The sequence below is a fragment of the Periplaneta americana genome, chromosome 9, assembly GCF_040183065.1.
Source record: "Periplaneta americana isolate PAMFEO1 chromosome 9, P.americana_PAMFEO1_priV1, whole genome shotgun sequence".
Taxonomy (NCBI): domain Eukaryota; kingdom Metazoa; phylum Arthropoda; class Insecta; order Blattodea; family Blattidae; genus Periplaneta; species Periplaneta americana.
The window spans coordinates 107,144,996-107,170,420 of record NC_091125.1 but is presented as its reverse complement, the minus strand read 5'-3'; positions in this window follow the sequence as shown (position 1 = coordinate 107,170,420).

Genomic DNA, 25,425 nt, shown 5'->3' with positions numbered 1-25,425 from the left:
TATTGCATGAAAGACAACTTGAGTTAGCTTCCCCTGCTCAAAATTTCATGCTACGCCACTGGAAACACTACCACGCACTGTTGGAAATGTGGAACAATTACTGAGATTCGGAACCTTTTTGCTTACAAGTATGCACCAGTTACATCATGTGATGTCGAGAAATCGTTCTCGACATTTAAATTAATTCCGACGGATAAGGCGACAACATTCACGGTAGAAAACCTGGAGAAATCGTTGGTCGTTTACAGCCAAAATAATTACATGAAAAGAAAAGAAAGTTTAAAAAAGTTAGAAAGTTAGAACTGTACTAACTCAAATATGTAAATTATGTAAAATGAGTAATTAATACATTTATAGAAAAATTATATTTAATGAATATTATGAGGACTTGATGACAATAATGTTCTAACGTATTTTAATTTATATGATATTATTAAACTAAATAAACTTGTAAAGTGTATTTTTTACTGCATTCACTCATTCATAGTGTTCTGCCCAAGGGCGAGTCTTTCATTGCAAACCCAACTTCCTCCAGTCTCTCCTATTTTTTGCCTTCTTAGTCTCCGCATATGATCCACATATCTTAATGTCGTCTATCATCTAATATCTTCTTCTGCCCCTAACTCTTCTCCCATTCACCATTCCTTCCAGTGCATTCTTCAGTAGGCAGTTGCTTCTCAACCAGTGCCCAAGCCAATTCCTCTTTTCTTCCTGATCAGTTTCAATATCATTCTTTCTTCACCCACTCTTTCCAACACAGTTTCATATCTTATTCTATCTGCTCATTTCACACTGTCCGTTCTTCTCTATATCCACATTTCAAATGCTTCTATTTGCTTCTCATCACTTCGTCGTAACATCCATGTTTCTGCTCCCACACAATGCTACACTCCACACACAGTATTTCACTACTATTTTTCTTAGTTCTTTTTCCAGAGGACCACAGAAGATGCTCTTTTTTCTATTAAAAACTTCTTTTGAAATTTCTATCCTCCTTTTGACTTCCTGGCAGCAGCTCATGTTACTGCTTACAGTACACCCGAAGTATTTGAAGCTGTCCACTTGCTCTACTGCCTCATTTATAATTCGCAAGTTTATCTTCTTTACTTTTCTTCCTATGACCATTTCGTCTTGTTTGCATTTATAATCATCCCGTACTGCTCACAGCTGTCATTTAGCTCCAGTTTACTGCATATATTTCAGTTTTTAGCGTATATTTCAACAGTTTTTACTGCATAGTTGCATGCATATTTTCAAGTTTTTAGTGCATAAAGTTCCGTGGTATAATCATTATAAACCAAGAAAGTCTACTATGCCCTTAAAATATGAACATTTAATATACGTAGGTGTATTAGGTTTGCTTTAAAGCTATCTACATAAGCGCTTTGCTAGTTCACATTGTATGAACTATTGCATTGAAGACTCTTACAACATTCTCCTTTTCTTCATAAAGACATTGTAAATAATGACCATTGAATTACTAAATAGTCGTTATTTCCAAGTTGGGACTCTAGCCCGACGATTAAGGTGAGCCTGCAGCGGTATTGTTCGGCCGTCGACCCTGAACTGTGATCTCGGGGGCGATGTCAACTGAGTCCGTAAAATGACGGATGTAATGTGCGGCCCACTCACCTGTGGTCCGCGCTGAAATATGAATGGGAGGACTTTGAGTAATCTCCGACTCAATGCAAAACAGACATACAACCGCGCAGTTTATAGCGAAGCACTCAAGCTCTTGAACCAGTCCCTGGGCTCCGATTAGATAGAGAGCACACTGAAGTAAAATAGCTGCAAGACAGGGTGTACAGGAAACGGTGGTAGCTGAGGTACAAGTTCGTTAAAAACTGTAAATTATGTTTTTTATTTAACGACGCTCACAACCTTTTTTATTTATCTATTTTTTTAGTTGGTTATTTAACGACACTGTATCAACGACGAGGTTATTTAGCGTTGATGGGATTGGTGATTACGACATGAGGCCGAGGATTCGCCATAGATTACCTGACATTTGCCTTACGGTTGCGGAAAACCTCGGAAAAATCCAACCAGGTAATCAGCCCAAGCGGGATTCGAACCTGCTCCCGAACGCAACTCACGATCGGCAGGCAAGCGCCTTATCCGACAGAGCTACGCCGGTGGCCCGCTCACAACTGCCGAGGTTATATCTACGTCGCCGATGTGCCGGAATTTTGTCCCGCAGGAGTTCTTTTACATGCCAGTAAATCTAATGACATGAGCCTGTTGCATTTAAGCACACATAAATTTCATCGACCTGGACCCGGATCGAACCCGCAACCTCGGACATAGAAGGCCAGCAAGGCACCAAGACCGAGTACAAGTTCGTTAAAAGTTGCACTATTATTATTATTATTATTATTATTATTATTATTATTATTACTGTTGTTATTTTTGCTCCTACTACTTCTGCTGCTGCAGCATCCATAATAGTTTTGTGTACTAGCCTTCTCTCAACTAGATGATGCCTTCTCACCCAGAGAACATAGACTGACGTTCACCAAATCTGAAATTTGTAGTGCTACTGAACTGAACAGCTTTCTCTGGGTACTTAGATTTCCTCTTCAATTTTCATTTTAACATTTCTTCTCCATTGTATTATCGGTCCAGACGTAATTTGGTTAACTGGAGCTTCCCATTCGGAAGAGATTTTAAGAAATTTCGTATGGGCAAGGCCCAAGTTTTTACTCAAGAGTACTCTTTCCCGTGCATTTGTGAGTTACACATCAGTGCATTATTATCTTATAACCTCTAGGTGAAAAGAAAGTCACACGAAAAGTGTATTAACATCAAATCACATTGGCCAAATATGATTACTTCTAATTTTATTTGTTTGTTTGTTTGTTTGTTTGTTTATTTGTTTAGCATAACAGGCAAAGCCCAATTACAGTATTCAAGACTGACAAAGTAATTTATAAAACATAAAGAAGGAAAAGGGAACATACTCTTATTAAAAACTGGAACAAAATAGATAAAAGAGAAAGAAAAGAAAAGAGGAATTGAAATAAGGTGCTAAAGTAGCTTCAAATTAACTACCTACAATATTCTGTAACATATAACAAATAATTCTTTATTTAGAGAAATTCATATTGAAAATATCAATATTCGGATTAGGATGTAATTTATTGTATAATTGTAACATTTGGAAAACTGGGGAATTTTTTGTGGGATTCAGTATTTGCCCTTGGTATGAAAAATAAGTGATGTGTTTTCGGCTTACGGGCCATGCGTTGAAGATTTCTGGCTTAAGGGGTAACGAATTTTTATTTAGCATGTAGGAGACATACTGTAGACGACAGTGCGTGTAATATGTTATAGTATAGATCAGATTATAAGTATCCTTTATGGAAGCACGAGGAAGAAGTTGACCAAGACTGCCTTGATGTTTTGAGTGTTTATATCAGAAGGTAATATCTCCGCTGCTCTTGACGGAAACGCGATGTTTGTACTGAGCCCTCGAGTACTAGATGACATCCAATAAAAAAATAGAAAAAGCAACAAGAACATAGGTCCCCCTGGCGCTGTTTTTAAATTGGATACGTGGAGATGCTGATGGAGATGCGACGGCACACCTGCTGCTATCGATGTCTTGACGACTTTATTGATTTGCAGGATATGGCGCGTAGGTTGTCGAGGATACAGATCCTTCAAGACTGTATTGTTCATATCTCGTTTCTTTATTTCATGTCACTAAATGTTTCGTAGACACGATTGAATAATACCTTCTCTAGTATGAGAATCATTACTGTCATCAGTGCCGCATATTTAGACTAATACTCGGTATGATTTCTTTTAGTCGATGATTTTGTAGATTGACCCACATTCCTCTTGCCAATGGGCTTGTATTTGTAAACCAGTATCCCAAATCTCTTATTATACATTCTCTGTAAATGGTTAAGACAACTCTGTAACTTCCCACAATTTGGGTTACTCAGCAACCTTTATTAGATGATGAAAGAGTAATGGAACGGAGAAAAATTCTCTCCGGCGCCGGGATTTGAACCCGGGTTTTCAGCTCTACGTGCTGATGCTTTATCCACTAAGCCACACCGGATACAACCCCGGCGTCGGACAGAATTGTCTCTGATGGAGTTCCAACTCTTGGGTTCCCTCTAGTGGCCGCCCTCTGCACTACGTCATAGATGTCTATGAACATAGGATCGAAGTCCACACATGTGCTGAGGTGCACTCGTTATGAGTGACTAGTTGGCCGGGATCCGACGGAATAAGCGCCGTCTTAAATCACTTCGTGATTTACGCATATCATATATTATTTCAATGTACCGAAGTACATATGATATTTCCATGCAGATATTCTGCGTCATCATACGATGAAAGAGTAATGGAACGGAGAAAAATTCTCTCCGGCGCCGGGATTTGAACCCGGGTTTTCAGCTCTACGTGCTGATGCTTTATCCACTAAGCCACACCAGATACAACCCCGGCGTCGGACAGAATTGTCTCTGATTGAGTTCCAACTCTTGGGTTCCCTCTAGTGGCCGCCCTCTGCACTACGTCATAGATGTCTATGAACATAGGACCGAAGTCCACACATGTGCTGAGGTGCACTCGTTATGAGTGACTAGTTGGCCGGGATCCGACGGAATAATCGCCGTCTTAAATCACTTCGTGATTTACGCATATCATATATTATTTCAATGTACCGAAGTACATATGATATTTCCATGCAGATATTCTGCGTCATCATACGATGAAAGAGTAATGGAACGGAGAAAAATTAGTTTTCATATCCTCATTGCGAAACTTAGGTATAATTTCTAGAGCAGCCTTGAGCAATCTTAGGAATTGCATTTCTACCTCTATTAAAGACTTTCTTTGGTTTTATTAGTTACGCCGCGTACACGATACGAGTACAGTCGCACCGAGTTTGCTCGGGCCGTCACTCGGACGCTACTCGTATCGCAGCAACAGGTAACACGAGTACACTTGGACGCCGACAATCGACACGACTTGACTAGGACCGTGCTCAACTTTTCCGAGTATGATCAGATACGAGTATGAATGAAAAATGGCGGCGGATAGCGGAGCGTTGAAAGATTCCTCTCAAGAGAATGCACAGCAGGGTTGCCATACGTACGACTATAGATGTACGCATACGACTATTTTGACTAATCGTACGAAGTACGACCGAACTCTATGTCGTATGCTATTTTGTACGACTATTTTAATGAAGGAACAAAATTATTTTGGAACTTATATTTAACTATAATTAAAATAAAATCAAAGGTTAATTCGTCCCTTTTGCACAAGTTTTCTTCATTCAGTATGTCGTTGACTATTATGAAAAAAATGCTTTAAAGGTATAAAATATGCTTTGAAAATCGATATGGTGGCTACTCTTGCCACGCAATTCATAATTGGTCATCTTCAGCTCTAGATTTCATTGTACTGCGCTGTTATGTCAAAGTAATACGAGTTCAGAGATCTGCTATCTTCCTTATATATTCGGCAATGGGTGTCTTTTATCAATGAAATAGTACCGCAGTAGGATTAAGAAGTCTAAACGTTTGAGAATAAGGTCCTTAGGAAAATATTTGGGGCTAAGAGGGATGAAGTTACAGGAGAATGGAGAAAGTTACACAATGCAGAACTGCACGCATTGTATTCTTCACCTGACATAATTAGGAACATTAAATCCAGACGTTTGAGATGGGCAGGGCATGTAGCACGTATGGGCGAATCCAGAAATGCATATAGAGTGTTAGTTGGGAGACCGGAGGGAAAAATACCTTTAGGGAGGCCGAGACGTAGATGGGAGGATAATATTAAAATAGATTTGAGGGAGGTGGGATATGATGATAGAGACTGGATTAATCTTGCACAGGATAGGGACCGATGGCGGGCTTATGTGAGGGCGGCAATGAATCTTCGGGTTCCTTAAAAGCCATTTGTAAGTAAGTAAGTAAACGCGCCGATATTATAGCGGTGTCGGATTTGAGTGGACTGCAGGTGGATTAATTTGATGTAATTATCAGATGAAGCATTGATTAATATTAGCCTAAATATCTCCGTCGCGCTGGCCAAAGACAAATTTCAGCTGACTTTCAGTATAATAATGTTGTTTCTGACCAAGCGTCATCGGTACGGAGTTGACAGTGTCGATGAAGAAATGATGATGTGTTTGAATATTAAATGCCACTGTGAATGTGAAAAATAATTAGTAATATTCTTCATTTGAAAAAATAATTGCTGATATAATTTTATTATAAATAGGCCTATGAATCACTTTCTTTTAGTGTATTGTGAAATATGTTTGTGCACTCTATCTATAAAAATAGTAAGGTGAGAAATGTACGACAATTTTATGCTGAAGTACGACATTTTTTTATAAGTTGTTACGACGGTTGTGTTTCCTTTATCTGGCAACCCTGATGCACAGAGTGTGAGACGGTACAATTAGTCTAGCTGCACTAAACAGAAGAAGTGATATCGAGCTTAAGACTGCTTGAACACAAAAACAAGGATACGCGGGCCTCTATAGTAAAGCGTAACTTCAAGAAGAAAATTGTAGGTTAAGTTTAGCGCCAAAATATATTCAATGCTAATATTATTAAGTGTTTTGTTTAATTTACTATCCACATGTAGAATATAAATTACCATAGATGTTAAGTTTCAATATGCTATAGGCCTACTTATTTTAAACACGTATTGATTCACTAAAAATGCTGCCTTCTTTCAGTTGTAAGTTGGAGTTCCCGTTCTTTATTAATTCTGCACAGAGCATATTCATTTGTGATTCGTTTAGTACCAAGGAATTTTAAGTAAGCGACAGTAAATCCATACATCAAATGTCTTAAGTTAATCCGTGATTGACACTTTCAGAGAGAAAGTTTATGTCATACTGTATTACTGTATGTACAATTTTAACACATTAAGTGCTTCCGAAATCAGAAGAAAACTTTGCACTTGCAAATATAAAATATTGATTTAATTCCTTAGCAATCAGGTCAAGATATTCTGCAGATAGTTTTACTAGTCCCCTCCATATCTTTCCATAATGTTTTCTTTTAACCAACTTTTCTACAGGTTAAACAGTGAGAAGAGATCGAACCACAGGCCTAAGTGACGTTAATAAAGGTGAGTGCATTCTGAATGCAGGATATATTTTACTTATTCAACTGTTCGCGCCGCGTCAAGTGAAATGCTTGCATACTCTCGGGAATTTATGACTTTATTTTAGCATTATTCTAAACTCTAAACTTGACGGTATAAAGAGATGTTTCATACTACATGAAGTACATCTTAGCGATATTTACATTTTGATGAACTCCTTTGTCAGAGCAATGTCCTTTTAAATAATGGCATGTACTATAAAGGTCACGCGACATTTTTTTTTCCGATACACGTGGAAGAAAATGGACATTGCGACAGAGTTGTTTGCTGCATTAACTGCCTCTTTTAAACGGTGACCATAATCAATATCACCAAAACAATCACCGCTGTCGTCATCACCATTATCATTTCCACCAATACCTTTTCTACCTTTAATACTATTATCATCATCGTCTTATTCACCCCATCTTCATCCTATCTTCATCGTTATATTCACAACTGTCATCGTCATATTCACCACTTTGAGCATCATCATATTCATCATCATCTTCATCGTCATATTTACCATCATCATCGCATTGTCATATACTCATTGCCATCATTGTCATATTCACCACTATCATTATTGTCATATTTACTATTGTTATTGTCCTATTCACCATTGTCATTATCGTCCTATACACCACTGTCATCATCGTCCTATTCACTACTCTCGTCATCATCCTATTTACTGTACTACTGTCGTCATCGTCCTGTGCACCACTGTCGTCATCGTCCTGTGCACCACTGTCGTCATCGTCCTGTGCACCACTGTCGTCATCGTCCTGTTCACCACTGTCGTCATCGTCCTGTTCACCACTGTCGTCATCGTCCTGTTCACCACTGTCGTCATCGTCCTGTTCACCACTGTCGTCATCGTCCTGTTCACCACTGTCGTCATCGTCCTGTTCACCAGTGTCGTCATCGTCCTATTGACCACTGTCGTCATCGTCCTATTCACCACTGTCGCCATCATCCTGTTCACCACTGTCGTCATCGTCCTATTCATCACTGTCGTCATCGTCCTGTTCACCACTGTCGTCATCGTCCTGTGCACCACTGTCGTCATCGTCCTGTGCACCACTGTCGTCATCGTCCTGTGCACCACTGTCGTCATCGTCCTGTGCACCACTGTCGTCATCGTCCTGTGCACCACTGTCGTCATCGTCCTGTGCACCACTGTCGTCATCGTCCTGTGCACCACTGTCGTCATCGTCCTGTGCACCACTGTCGTCATCGTCCTGTGCACCACTGTCATCATCGTCCTATTCACCACTGTCGTCATCGTCCTATTCACCACTGTCGTCATCGTCCTATTGACCACTGTCGTCAACGTCCTATTCACCACTGTCGCCATCATCCTGTTCACCACTGTCGTCATCGTCCTATTCATCACTGTCGTCATCGTCCTGTTCACCACTGTCGTCATCGTCCTGTGCACCACTGTCGTCATCGTCCTGTGCACCACTGTCGTCATCGTCCTGTGCACCACTGTCGTCATCGTCCTGTGCACCACTGTCGTCATCGTCCTGTGCACCACTGTCGTCATCGTCCTGTGCACCACTGTCGTCATCGTCCTGTGCACCACTGTCGTCATCGTCCTGTGCACCACTGTCGTCATCGTCTTGTGCACCACTGTCGTCACCGTCTTGTTCACCACTGTCGTCACCGTCCTGTGCACCACTGTCGTCATCGTCCTGTGCACCACTGTCGTCATCGTCCTGTGCACCACTGTCGTCATCGTCCTGTGCACCACTGTCGGCACCGTCCTGTTCACCACTGTCGTCATCGTCCTGTGCACCACTGTCGTCATCGTCCTGTGCACCACTGTCGTCATCGTCCTGTGCACCACTGTCGTCACCGTCCTGTGCACCACTGTCGTCATCGTCCTGTGCACCATTGTCGTCATCGTCCTGTGTACCACTGTCGCCATCGTCCTGTTCATCACTGTCGTCATCGTCCTATTCACCACTGTCGTCATCGTCCTATTCATCACTGTCGTCATCGTCCTATTCACCACTGGCGTCATCGTCCTATTCACCACTGTCGTCATCGTCCTATTCACCACTGTCGTCATCGTCCTATTCACCACTGGCGTCATCGTCCTATTCATCACTGTCGTCATCGTCCTGTTCATCACTGTCGTCATCGTCCTATTCACCACTGTCGTCATCGTCCTATTCATCAGTGTCGTCATCGTCCTGTTCATCACTGTCGTCATCGTCCTATTCACCACTGGCGTCATCGTCCTATTCACCACTGTCGTCATCGTCCTATTCACCACTTGCGTCATCGTCCTACTCACCACTGTCGTCATCGTCCTATTCATCACTGTCGTCATCGTCCTATTCACCACTGTCGTCATCGTCCTATTCATCACTGTCGTCATCGTCCTATTCACCACTGTCGTCATCGTCCTATTCATCACTGTCGTCATCGTCCTGTTCATCACTGTCGTCATCGTCCTATCACCACTGTCGTCATCGTCCTATTCACCACTGTCGTCATCGTCCTATTCATCACTGTCGTCATCGTCCTATTCACCACTGTCGTCATCGTCCTATTCACCACTGTCGTCATCGTCCTATTCACCACTGTCGTCATCGTCCTATTCATCACTGTCGTCATCGTCCTATTCACCACTGTCGTCATCGTCCTGTTCACCACTGTCGTCATCGTCCTGTTCACCACTGTCGTCATCGTCCTGTTCACCACTGTCGTCATCGTCCTGTTCACCACTGTCGTCATCGTCCTGTTCACCACTGTCGTCATCGTCCTGTTCACCACTGTCGTCATCGTCCTGTTCACCACTGTCGTCATCGTCCTTTTCACCCCTGTAGTCATCGTCCTATTCACTACTGTCGTCATTGTCCTATTCATCATTTTGTCATCGTCTTATTCATCTCTGTCGTTGTTCAGTTATGTTTATAGAAATTATTGATTTTTTGGAGTGATTTCTCATAATTAAATGAAAAAAAAATCAAAGTAATTATAGAACCAATATTATAGTAGGCTATTTTAAATATTACTGTGTTAGCAACTACAGGTAAAAAATCAATCTCTTTCCTTTTCACACAATATGTAATACTGAATAAAGGAATACCTAGGCAATAAAAGTTGTGTTTCGCATTAAAATTCTACGAGTAGCTATATTTATTTATTTATTTATTTATTTATTTATTTATTTATTTAGTTATTTGTTTGTTTATTTAGTTATTTATTTGTTTGTTTATTTAGTTATTTACTAGCCGTACCCGTGCGCTCCGCTGCACCCGTTGGAAATAAATATAAATTAATTACATAATTAAAATAGGACATTTGATCCAGGGAACATTCGTGTTTGATAGAAGGATAAATCGTTTAATATGTTACTTAATTTAAATTGTGTTTAAATAATTAAAATGCGAACATTTCGGTCCAGAGAGCACTCATTTGGTGCAATGACAATTCCTTTAACATGTTTATTAATTGTTATTACATGCAACCATAGTTTAATGAACATTGACATCATTTAGATTTAATGTCTATACTTTATTTTACTTGCTATATGTTTCCATTGAATTATGGTAATAACTTAATTCTAACCCTTCTTTTGTACGTATTCAGTAAATGGCGTTTGGTCCACTATGGTTCTAAACCCTTCAAATACCTTAAATTATATTATATAATATTACATTACATATATATTATATTATATTATATTATATTATATTATATTATATTATATTATATTATATTATATTATATTATATTATATTATATTATATTGTATTGTATTGTATTGTATTGCATTGCATTGCATTGCATTACATTACATTACATTACATTACATTACATTACATTACATTACATTACATTACATTACATTACATTATATCAGAAGTTACTGTAATAACATTATAGCATTATGTCCGTTAATTTAGCTTCCGATATTACTTCATACAAACACAGAAACATTCTCTGTAGGCTTTCTTTCATAGCTTTCGATTGTTGCTGTCCAAGGCCCCTTATATACGAAGTCATTTGTTTTTTATTTCATTATACGGCCTTAGATGGCAGTTATTTTAATTTTAAAACTCATTTATCTCATTAAATATCAGTCCTATAAAAATTTTTCAAGGAATAAAACTTATCGAAAATTATTTTTAAAGAAACTTTTGTTATGTAATATTTTTCATATGAATCAATAATAAGCGAGATATTTCGATTTATTTAATTCAGGCCCCCTTATAACCCCCCTTTTAAATAATGTATTTTGAATGCTATATAACCTAAAATCTAAGTTACAACGAACTTAATTTATATTCCAATTTTCATCGAAATCCGTTCAGCCATTATCGTGTGAAAAGGTAACAAACATACAGACAGACAGACATACAAGCGAAAATTTCAAATAAGCGATTTTTGGTTTCAGGGTGGTTAATTATATATGTTAGGACCAATTATTTTTGGAAAATCGAAAATTACCAGAAAAATTTCGGCTACAGATTTATTATTAGTATAGATTTGTTTATTTAGTCGTTTGATTTCTTCGTTTGTTTGTTTCTCTATTTTTTTCGTTTGTAATATTGTTTGTTTGATTATTTATTTTTACTGGCAGAGTTAAGGCCACAAGGCCTTCTCTTCCACTTTACCAGTATAAGAACACACACAGCAAATATATTCCTAAATGATACACCTTTTTCAGTTCAAGTATTACCAGATGTGTGTAATGAACTTTCATGTGTTGATGTACTGTACAATGCGCCTGCATTTGCGTCATCACTTTTTTTACATTTTATGTGCAATAAGTTAACATATTTTGCTCCACTACATGTGAAAAGCAGAAAAGTTGAAAAATATTCATATTTAATGGCAAGACATAAAATAGGTCAAAACTTAATAACCAACGCTGTAATAGCGAGGAAGTGAAGATGTCGGGTTTTTCAGCTTCACTTTTATATTCAAGCGCACTCACACGTTTGCATTCTCTCCAGTTGACTGAGTTCATATTTATAAACGTATTTCACATTACCGCCGTTCTTCGTTGCAGGAACACTGAGATATGATGTAGTAATATCCGTTGCTTTCGCTGAATTTGTCAGCTTTCAAATCATGGAATTGATGTAATACTCGTCGTAATGGGACGTCACTGCTGGAAGAGATGTATAAAGTTATGAAGTGCGGCGGATTTATGCGAGGCACTCACGGAATTGTATGGGGCATTCAGTTCTTAATAAAATATGACCGATGGGCACTTGAAACAGGGTTCGCGAGATTTTACGGGTAGTCAGAGTGTATCCATCAACACTCGACTAACCCGCCAAGTGAATTGGCTTCGCAGACACGCGAACAGGCGTTGTGCCCAAGAGGAAGACGAATCTATGTCCAAGTTATTCAATATCTGCACTGGATGTCATATTACACTGATGCACTGTTTGGTTCTAATTTGAGCTTCGGTTACTGAATGATTCAATCAATCAATTCTAAGGGTTTCGACTTGTAGTTTCAACCATGTTTGTTTCTTCTGCTGTTCTTTTAAATGCTTCATAGTTGTTGAACTTCATCCTACTGACCATAACTATTATGTATTTTCTTCGCGGTCTTCCTTTCTTGTCAAGGATTTTCTCCTCCAAGTATGATATTGACTCTAAAAATGTGTTATGTCTGATTCTAAAATTAATTAATTTAATTTTTTTCTCTTATTTCTTCAGTGATGTTCTATTTTAATTTACCCTCTTTAAAGTAATAAAGTCAAATAATGAAGTAAAAAATTTATTTTTAGTAAAACACTTGTCTATATAAATATATTTTGAAATGGTAATGGAAATTACGGGAAAACGGCTAAATGGATTTTAATGAATGACCCGTAATTTTGAAGCTTAGCATCTAAGGATTTTCAGAAAAATAGTAACTTTCAGTGAAGCGTTAGTTTTTCTACATAATTTTCCTATTTTCCAAAATCCATCTTTCGTCAGTTTTGAGAACTAATTGCATTTCAGTACAAAACAAAACACACACTACAATAAACAATAGGCTATTACACGAAGGCCATGACCTGCAGGATTGCTGACATATTTAGAGCTCAAATTCAATTGTTTATTAAAAACTTCAAGAAATAATTTACAGGTCTGATTCTGCGGTGTGTAATTTTCTGAATACAGCTATGTATTGAATATTAAAACCTACAAAACCTGAGATGGTTTGATGACATTACTATAATTAGAAATGAAATATTATTATAGTTAATGCCATGATGCGACTATTTTTCATTAATTATACATATTATTAATGCTATATTGATGATATGAAAGTGAAACGTTTTGGGGTTATGTAAGTAGATGTAGAGAATATTTTATATTAGATCTTCATTTCTATAATTTACTGATTGGCGGCTATATATATTATACTAGTGGCTTGTGCAGCAAATTCTGCTGCAAACTAAGTTCGTTAGACGTTCAAATAAAAATTTTTCAATGACGAATACTTGTCTCTTTGATAGTTATTTGCTTCCATAATAATGAAACATACTCCCTCTGAGTGGATTTCTTTAGGCCAAATACTTTTTCTTGAACCTATCCAACTTCAGTTTTTGAGTTTCAACGCGAAAACGCAAGTATCAATGTCAGGACGATAGCAGTAGCTATTTCAGGTCATTGTGGATTGTAGGCAAAAATTTAAAAAAATGTCAGGTTTGCTAAGCTTTCGAACAATAGCATTTTCGTATAGCTGCTGCATGTAGAACTTGAAATGTAGAGCGTAAAATCATTTTCTCCTACTAAGAGATCTTGCTGAAATGATCTGGAGACTACACAATTTTCTAGGCCTCTTATTTTATCTGTAAGTAATACCTTTTTTATCTTTCCTTAGGAACTGTAATTTTTGCGCTCTCTCGAGCCAATACTGAAGACAATGACACATATCAATATCTACACTACACCGCCATTAAGTATATGAAAAAGACCCAACCCCACTGGTTTATTAAGTATAAAAATATTTGATTTTTAATAACAATATTATTATCTTACTTAAGTTTTGTAGTTATATATAACAGTCACTCAGTAAATTATAGAAATGAAGATCTAAATTAAGATATTCTCTATACATTTACTTACATAACCTCAAAACGTTTCACTTTCATGTCATCAATATAGCATCAATATTATGTACAATTAATGAAAAATAGACGCATCATGATATTAACTGTAATAATATTTAATTTCTAATGGTAATAATGTCATCAAACCACCTCAAGTTTCGTAGATTTGAATATCCAATACACAGCTGTACTCAGAAATTTATACACTACAGAATCAGTTTTTAATAACAAATTGAAATGAGCTCTAATTATGTCGGCAATCCTGCAGTGGTCTTCGTGTAATAGCCTATTGTTTATTGTAGTGTGTGCTTTGTTCTGAAATTCAATCAAGTCGGCCGTGATTCAATAAAATTAGTTCTCAAAACTGACAACAGATGGATTTTGGAAAATAGGAAAATTATGTAGGAAAATTGGCATTCACTGAAAACGACTACTTTTCCTAAAAACTTTGGATGCTAGGCATGAAAATGAGGGGTCACTCATTAAAATCCGTTCAACCGTTTTCCCATAATTTCCATTACCAGTTGAAATTATATATATAGATATAACTACAAAACTTACGTAAGATAATAATATTATTCAAAATAAAATATTTTTATAGTTATTAATCAAGTGGGGTTGAGTCTTTTTCATATACTTAATGTCGGTGTGGTGTAGATATTTATACGCGTCATTCTCTTCAGTAGCCTGTTGGCTCCAGAGAGCGCAAAAATTACAGTCCCTAAGGAAAGAACAAAAGGTATTACTTACTGATAAAATAAGAATCCTACACCATTATGTAGTCTCCCGATCATTTCAGCAAGAACTCTTAGCAGGATAAAATGATTTTACCCTCTACATTTCAAGCTCTACATGCAGCAGCTATACTAAGATGCTATGTCTATTGTTCGAAAGCAAACCTGCATTTTTTTAACTTTCACCTACAATTCACAATGGCCTGAAATAGCTATTGCTTTACTCCCACATGAAAAATCCACTGATCGTCCTGACATTGTTACTTGCGTTTTCGCGTTGAAGCTGAAAAACTGAAGGTGGATAGGTTCAAGTAAAGTATTTGGCATAAAAAGCCATTTATAGGGAGTATGTTTCATTATTACGGAAGCAAATAACTTTCAAAATGTCTGGTATTCTTATTGAAAATGAATCTGAAAAACTTTTATTTGAACGTCTAATGAACTTAGTTTGCAGCATTTGCTACAATATAATTATAAACTGAAATCATATGCTAACCTACTATTTCTGAAGTGCTCACACTTAACTTCCAAGGGGTTTAAATCAGGTGAGCGTGGAGGCCAAGCAATTGGTCCACCTGTACCTATCCAGAGAGCGCGATGATGTGCATTAAGATATTTGCCGGCACAAAAACTAAAATGTGCAGGGGTATCTTACACATGAAGTACAACTCTCGACAGAGTATTAGAAATATTTCTTCCAAGACAGCAGACAATGTGAGACGCAAGAATTATCTGTAGATCCGCCCTGTAAGTCTGTTCGAAAGTACATGGGATCGCAACAAGTAATCACCAACAATACAAGCCCAGATGTTGGAGAACCTCTCTTGATGAGAAGATTGAACTATTGCATTGGGATTTGTGTCTGTCCACACATGCTGGTTATGGGAATTATGGATTCCATTTCTTGTGGAGTGCACTAAAATCATACATGAAAGTCTGATGACTGAGAAATTAAGTATTTCCGTACCCATGTCGTTATAACGCGTTTTTCTTTCTTACCTACATATGAACATGGATGGGCAACTCGTGCTCTCAAAGTGCTAAAAAAAACCTTGAAAGAGAGAAAAGCAGACGGAGCCAGCCGCAGCAGTTACAAGTTGTTTGTAGTTTCGCTGCAAAAGCGACGGTGCGCTCTGGCGGCGCATGCAGGTGATCGTGCTATCTATTTCATGATTTGAATTTCAGAATGACGCATGGTACAATAATTATAGCAATTTTAGACAGACTATACCTGAACACATAACAAAATTATATTATTCTCTAGCTTTGTAAATTAGTTTAGTACTGGAAACACAAACTGAATACAACCTTTTCAAGATACAAGAAATATAGGTGCAATACTTACTTAATATTACACTATTTATTAATATTTCTTATTATATGTTTTATTTGAAACCGAGAACGCTAGAATTTTCCAAGTCTTTTTACATGAAAGAGTATTCCTCTGTTCTCAGAAAGGTAATAGTCTGTATTCGCAAACAATAACGAATTCAAGGAAGTATTTTTTACATGTCGCGGCAGATGAAATAAGCTTACTTCTGAGCTCTTTCTTCATTTTGAGAGTTTTACACTTCTTTCTTGTATTAAACTCTGCCTCAAGCACATACAGTATATATGAAAGCAAAGAGTATATTTGGAAATTCTACTTAGGCAACATTACGAACAGTCCGATTCCTGATTTTGCTGGAATCTGAGTGGCGTGCTCTTCTGTAGATTTATCAATTCAAGCTATAAATTTTCAGGATTTTCTATCGGCGTAATAAGCCAAAAAGATTTCAGGAAAATTTCGATTCCTTGTCAATTGTCACTGTTTCTCCAAACTTAGCAGTGAATTCTGCTGTAGGTCTTGAAGTAGGGTCTTATATTTGATAAGAAGATTTTCTTATCACTCTTCAAGATAGTTTACAGTCAAATAAAGTGAAGTTGTCTATGTTCTACATGATACTACCACATTTCAAATTTATCCATAAATGTTCTTAGCTAGTCGATTATATGTCGTGCAATTCTGTAACTCGCAAGCACAACGTACTAACGATATTTGATATCAGTCTCACCTTGTTGATATCTCATTTTTACCTTTAGCTGTTCTAAAGCAGATGCAGACAGTAATTCTTTACTAAAACCTTCACTGTTTATTTGTAACATAAAATGTCATGCGTAAGAAAGTGTAATAGAATAAAAGCTTTGCCTCTTTCTTAATAAAAAAAATTCTCTTTTTACTCGAAACTAAAGGGAAATGATCTGGGAATTATATTGTTTTTCACTTAAAACGAGCCGCCACTTACTGCAGACGCGATCGAACTTGTGTCTTGAAAGAACAGCACACAGACAGTACAGCTAGTACAGAGTCCGTTCTACCTGCACTGAGATTGTGTTGATACTTTGAGAGCACGAGTTGCCCACTCATGCATATGAGGAATCCATCCCAGAAGTTTTGTTCCGTATTTTTTTTTTTTGCACTCTGTATACTTCCACGTACATTTCGTGAATCTCTAGAACTGTGGGTTGATAATGCAATGTATTGTTTTGGGAGCCACACAATACGTGTTAGATTTTTCTCCCATTGCCAATGAAACACACAGCAATAGCAGCAGCACCTGTGACGTATTGAGCACGTTGTGTCGGCGACTGACTGGTTCCCACGAATGTGCTGGCTCTCCCCTCTTGTTGCGGCACCAGCCCTTTCATAAGTCGCACGTGTCTACTGCTTACCAATCAATTGCGAGGCGGCAATGTTGCGACAAACAATACTTTATTCCCGTACCGGTTGTTCGTAGGCATCCGCGCCACCGATCGAAGAGAGTCAGAGTTATATAGTAACAAGCTTTCGCAGATTTACCCCCGGGAAGAAGTGCCGCCTTGCTTTTCTACAGAGCCTGTTTCAGGGAGTTTGAACTTCTGATAGGGTCATCAACATGAGGAACAGCTAAGTAGAAGCCAGACAAAGTGCATCCATCTGGAAGTGCTAGGCTAGCAAACTGCCCTCTCCACTTCAAAGAACACATCGTCTGTGGATTAAGAAATTGCTGAGGAATATACGAAGCGACAAGGTTGTAACTGAAAACTAAAGAGAAAACCATAAAATACAAGAATTACTGCCAACTTATACTCAAATTAATACACTTACGGTTTTACTAATAAAAACTCTATATACAGACGTTTAACTCTCTTATACTTATACAATGAATAGCTCGTTTATAAGTCGTGTGTAAATTCGTTACTAATAATCACTACAACCGTCGTGTATAACAGTATAACTGTTACACAGCTACGTCATAGTTTCGTCATTACTTCATTACGAAAGGTAATATAATATCTGAGGTTCTCTATTGCATCCGGTAGAGCGCTCTAGTGTGCCGTGTTAAGAATCGATAGTACAACTGGCTCTGATCGATTACCACACTGTATTCTGGTCAAAGAGAACAAGGTACAGCAATAATATTCTACTTATTCTGTGCTCTTTGGTGTGTTCTTCTGTGGTTACAAGGCATCCAACATCATAAAATGACAGTCGATACGAACAGCTGTTAGAAGGGCGGCCATTTTTTCTCTATATACAACGCTTAAACAAGGGGTTTCGTGTATATAACTACTGCAAAGCAATTCCCATTGTATGGTTACAGATTGTTTATACATCCATCGCTTATTTTATTTTTTTATTTTAGTAGGTTATTTTACGACGCTTTATCAACATCTCAGGTTATTTAGCGTCTGAATGAGATGAAGGTGATAATGCCGGTGAAATGAGTCCGGGGTCCAGCACCGAAAGTTACCCAGCATTTGCTCACATTGGGTTGAGGGAAAACCCCGGAAAAAACCTCAACCAGGTAACTTGCCCCGACCGGGAATCGAACCCGGGCCACCTGGTTTCGCGGCTAGACGTGCTAACCGTTACTCCACAGGCGTGGACTCCATCGCTTATGCATGGTTTATTAATTAGTAACTTTTTCTGTCTCAATGCTGCATAAGTCTCGTATAAAAACTATACACGGTTTATTAGTAAGATCGTTACATCAGAAATATTTTATATACTAGATGAAAAAAAAAAATCAGAATTACAACAAAATCAAAGGAGGAAATATTTAAGATATATCTACTAAACGATGATAGCATCAGATTTCTTTATGAAAGCCGTTTAATTCAATAATTACAAGTAGAAACTAGTGAAAATATAGAAAAGAATGGAAAAATATTAAGCATTGTGTAGAGAATGCAGCAATGAAAGCAAATGACAAAAAGAAGATAAGAATTAAGAAATAAAAGAGGGCTTAGAATATGGAATGATGAAATTGCTAAAGCAATTGAAGAAAGGAAAAGAGCATATCAGGTTTATCTTAATACTAAAACAGAAGCAATTTGGAAAACATTTATAAGAAACAGAGCTAAAAATATTATGAGAAAAGCAAACGATTGAAACTTGGGAGAGATTCATGGGCAGGGCATAGTTGCGCCCCACGGTCAGGTAAAGATGCAGCAGATAAAAAGGGTCCCTGTTTTGTGGGCATAGTTGCGCCCCGTTCCCATCAGGTAGAGAAAAGAGACATGGCGTAGTTACGCCCCGATGAAATAGGTAGAGAAAAAGACATTACGGAAACTCGAGCCTCGTAATCAACCAACCTTATTGATTTTTTATTCGGTTTAATATTAATTATCGATACCGTTAAAATGAACACCATGAAGTTGGCAGTACTTTATTAACTGTTTTTCTACTGTTTATGCAGTGATTATCGATAGTCTATCGTAAAAATGAACACCATGAAGTTGGCAGTACTTTATTAACTGACATATTCAAATGAGTGAGTCGTTGGAATATGAAACCTTAACAATCTTGACATTTTTATTAGTGACTTCCACACGATCTATGGCATATAGTGAGGTTAATTAAAATGAATGTTACGTTTAGTGAAAAGGGTAAAGATTTAATAATTCACAATAGCTTTAAGTTTCGATTCGCGAAACCCTGTACCGTATTTTATGGCAATCACTTACCTGTGTACTATGCCCTCTCCATTATGCTACCTGATTTCTATGCAGCGAACACTATAATATTTTAAAGTAATTTATTTATTTTATGACAATCACTTTCGTGTGTACTATGCCCATAGGAAGCAACTATGCCATGTCCATTCTGCTACCTGATTTCTTCGGGACGCAACTATGCCATGCCTAGACCTCCCAATTGACCACGGAGCGCAACTATGCCATACCGAGATTCATTAGTAGGGTAGAACATGATGCAATGGAGGAGGAAAGGAACTGGCCACCCTACTCCATTATCTCCTGGCCTAGTTGCCTCATAAGTGGTGCGATGTTGGTATCACTTCAGACCTGTCTTCGGACAGTTGACTAAACAACAACATGATATCCATGGCAGGCAATTCCTGGCATATAAAGTAATGAAGCATATGAATAAATATGAAAAAGATACTTGTAGAGCATGATATTTGACATAACGAAAATAAAATATTGCTTATAATAGCGATTTAAATGAAGCACAGAGATCTAAATACGAAGACAGTTTAAAAGTAAGAATCAGTTCAGCAGTAACAGAAATATAAGGTCCAATAAATTGTTTATCATATCTAAACTTTGCTAAAAAAACCGTTAATATTTGGCTGTGTAATCACCGTGATATCTGCTATTATTATTCGGTTGAGAAGCTTTTATCATCCAGACTGCTCTTAAAAAAAGCTGAAAGTTAGAATTTATAAAACAGTTACATTACCGGTTGTTCTGTGTGGTTGTGAAACTTGGACACTCACTTTGAGAGAGGAACAGAGGCTAAAGGTGTTTAGGAAAATATTTGGGGCCAAGTGGGATGAAGTTACAGGGGAATGGAAAAAGTTACACAATACAGAACTGCATGCTTTGTATTCTTCATCTGGCATAATTAGAAATATTAAATCCAGACGTTTGAGATAGGCAGAACATGTACCACGTATGAGTGAATCTAGAAATGCATATAGAGTGTTAGTTAGGAGGCCAGAGGAAAAATATCTTTGGGGAGGCAAAGACATAGATGGGAGGATAATATAAAAATGGATTTGAGGGAGTTGGGATATGAGGTGGGGACTGGATTAATCTTGCTCAGGATAGAGACCAATGGCGGGCTTATGTGAGGACGGCAATGAACCTCCGGGTTGTCTAAAAGCCGTTTTTTAAGTAAGTAATCATGATGATAACTGAGATATTTTCTTCGTATCGTGGCACGAGCTTTTATTACAGAAATATTTTGCCAGTAAAGATAGGTAATTCGTCACTGCTACTTTCAGGTCCTCTTCGTTCGAGAAAGGTTAACCTGAACTATAAAAACAGTTGAGTGCAAACGTAGTAGGCCTACCTGAAGTAATGTATTGGAAGTGCTCGAATAGATCACAATTTAAATGTCGAAGTAGCATAAAAGTGTAATAAGCCGACACAAATTAACAGAACATGTCCTTTACTTTCCGTTGCTCCACAGTTTCGTAATGAACTCATGCTAAGCCTCAGCATTGATTGTGGTTTGTCGCGTCAAGAAATCAACGGGCAACATTCTCTTTTATTCCACGCTTCAAGGAACGGTGGTCACAATTTGCATTTTTTTGGTTTGGTGAACCTTCGTAAATCCACTGCATCGATTGTTTGGTTTCCTTATTTGTGTAGGAAATATAGTACGTCTCATCGTCTATTGGGTATGCGGTTGAATTCGTCGCCATCTTCCTCATAGCTCTTAAGGAGCTCAATCCATGCTTTGAGTTTAGTGAACATCCATCAGTATTTTCTGTATTTACCTTCTATGGACTGTGTGCTACGGTAGTGTAGAATTTAATACAGTATTGCATCTGGAGTTTGTAGGACGTGTGTTGTTAATTCCTAAATTGTGAAGCGCCGATTTTCGTGAACTTTCATATTAACACGTCCCACAAGTTCTTCATCGACAATAGAGGATGGAATGCTTTTTCCCCTCATCGTGCACATTCCTTCATCCACCTCTGAACTCTCTACACCATTGCCTGACATTTTCTCCCTCTGAACATTAGGCTTATAAACCTAGTATAACTGGCGATGAGTTTCTGCAGCCGTTAGATTGTTTTTGCAAAGGAATCAAATCAGAGCATTAATACAACAGCTGACGGGACTCTGAATTCTGTAGCTTATAAAATTGTAACGAAATGTAGGAAAGTCTTTACATAATTAATTTCTGTAGACATGTTTAGTTTATTTAAATTTCCTCAAGTCGGTTGACTTTCTGAGATATTAGATCAAGACAACTCCTTATAATAATAATAATAATAATAATAATAATAATAATAATAATAATAATAATAATAATAATAATAATAATAATAATAAACATGGATTAAGCACTTGACTTGTTTCGTTCTCAAGAAGGATTAAACAGTTCAATACAATGTTTTCTAGATATACCAATATCACAGATATTTTTCTTGGCCTATAAGTTAGGATTTGTTGTGGAGTATGGGAGTTAGTACAGTAAAACCTCGTTAATCTGGACTATATAAAACACTTGGGATTGAAGTTTCAGTTACAATTAATGAAAAACGAAAACTGGTGTAACTTTGTGAACAAGATGTAATTAACATTACAGTTTGTTGTTTTACGAATCACTAATTCTGGGCGTTAATAACGAAATAAAGAGTAATAAACTCTGTAAACCACATTCCACTCACATCTCACAAATACTGGTCAAAATGTCCACATCAGCGTGCGTGCAGCGTTCACATCTTCTAGTCCAATTATGACCAACTCCATTATCTCCCGGTCTAGTTGCCTCATAAGTGGTGCGATGTTGGTGTCACTTCAGACCTGTCTTCGGACAGTTGACTAAACAACAACAACATGATATCCATGGCAGGCAATTCCTGGCATATAAAGTAATGAAGCATATGAATAAATATGAAAGAGATACTTGTAGAACATGATATTTGACACAACGAAAATAAAATATTGCTTATAATAGTAATTTAAGTGAAGCACGAAGACAGTTTAAAAGTAAGAATCAGTTCAGCAGTAACAAAAAAGTCCCGTCGCTCTAATTTCCGGCAGCCAATCGCGTTGCAGGTCGGCTACATTTAAATGTGTGCGTCTTGTGATTCGCTTATTCATTTCTTAAGGCCCGATAAATACTTAATATAATCGCCCGCCATTTTAGCTCTTTCGTTGGCGTTCGCAGAAAGCACACGAAGACGTTATTTGCCGCTCAGTTATTTGCTGAATTACATTGCGTTTGATTTATTATCATAGGAGCTACGACATGATAGTGTTTAACGGTGTGGCAAATAGATTCCTCGTATGGTAGCTCGGCAACCTAAGAACAAAAATGGCGAACGATACTACCTACCTAGACTTTATAGAGCCTTCACTTTCTAAGACGTAAGCAAAGAGGCGGAGTCACGCCGGAAATAACAGCGTCGGGACATAATTGGGGGGGCGGTAACTTGATGGTTTAACGAAAGTCCGGATTAACTGAAAGAACCTGAAATGACAGTTTATAGCAACAAAACACGTTAATGTGGCTGTTTGAAAGACATAGGCCTAAAAACACTGTACAGTACAGTAAAATGTAAAGAAATAAATACAATACAGTAGCCTATATATGTGATATTCATAATTATAGTGATGTGCCCGACGGATATTGTATAAAAGTCTTAAAACAGGGTTCTTTAATTTTCCCAAACTCACCTTTTTTTTACTGTCCGGATTAAGCGAAGTTAGGCTTATCGGTGTCCAGATTAAAGAGGTTTTACTGTATGTCACACTATTCTGAAGTCACTTGCTTAGCAACGGATCACACACTTGCATTGATGTGATGTTTACTAGACTAGAGAATCTAGAGGATGTACTTATTTATTGCACCGATTATAACGTATTTTTATTTATTTCTCTTATCATAGACCAATACTAACGACTCTCCAACAAACCAATTGAGATGAAACATGGTAATTCAATTGTAAATACTTGCACAGATAGACATATCTTATGTATTCAATAAAGAAATAAAAGAAAATAAGGCTGTTTTGTAACCTTTATATGAAACAACGAGTCAATAGATTAGGAAATGTCAGAAGGAAGTGAAATAGGGAGAGGAGTACGACAAGGCTGACCTTTATCACCTACCCTGTTCAACATCTGCTTGGAGGGTTTAGTGAAGAACTGTTTGAGAATGTGGGAGGGGTAGGAGGAAGAAGAGCAAAGTGCATAAGATTTGCTGATGATATGGCGTTCTTAGCAGAAAAGGAGACGATACTAGGGATATGCTACTGAAACTAAATGACAGCTATGAGCAATATAGGGTGAAGATAAATGCAAAGAAAACGAAGACCATGGTTATCGGACGAAAACAAAAGAAGGTAAACGTGCGAATTCTAAATAAGGCAGTAGAGCAAGTGGACAGATTCAACTACTTGGGGTGTACTATAAGTAGTAACATGACCTGCTGCCAGGAAGTCAAAAGAAGAATAGCAATGGCTAAGGAAGCTTTTAATAGAAAGAGGAGCATCATCTGCTGATCTCTGGAAAAAGAACTTAGGAAGAGATTAGTGAAATGCTTTATGTGAAGTGTCCATGTTTCTGCCCCATTCGTTGTTACATTACGACGAAATGAAGAGAAGCGAATAGAAACATTTGAAATGTGGATATGGAGAAGAATGGAAGTGTGAAATGGACAGACAGAATAAGAAATGAAATAAATTGTGTTGGAAAGAGTGGGTGAAGTAAGAATGATGCTGAAACTGATCAGGAAGAGAAAAAGGAATTGGTTGGGTTACTGGCTGAGAAGAAACTGCCTAGTGAAGGATGCACTGGAAGGAATGGTGAATGGGAGAAGAGTTCGGGGCAGAAGAAGATATCAGATGACTACGACACTAAGATACATGGATCATATGCGGAGACTAGGAGAAAGATAGAAAATAGGAAATATTGGAGAATGCTGGTTTGCAGTGAAAGACTGCCCTTGGGCAGAAAACTATGAAGGAATTAATGAATGAATCGTTAATTGTTAAAACACAGGAATTATATTCAATTCATTTCACTCTCAGTCATATTCGCAAAATGAATAATAATTCATTTTTTAAAAATCTAATTAATATCACAATAACACCTAACAGAGAACATAAACGTTTCTCGTAATTACAGGGATTCTATCAATCCCTACCTGTGATTGAGATCCTGACTGATATGTACATCTATTATCAGGCGGTACATCTCACTTGACGATATGTGTCAGAGGAAGCACAATTATTTCTATGCATCTGAAGTCTGATTAGTATAATGTGTTACTAGTCAGCGATGTACGCAATGAAGGGGGTGAAGAGAATTAGCCATCCTCCTTCATTATCTCCTGGCAAAGTTGCCTCATGAGTGATGACTTATTGGTGTCGCTTATGAGCAGGGTGAGGATTTTGATGACCTAGAAAACCCTAAAATTACCTATAATTGACCTAAATTTAAAAAAAATGAACTAAAATGCTGAAAAAAAAGACCTAA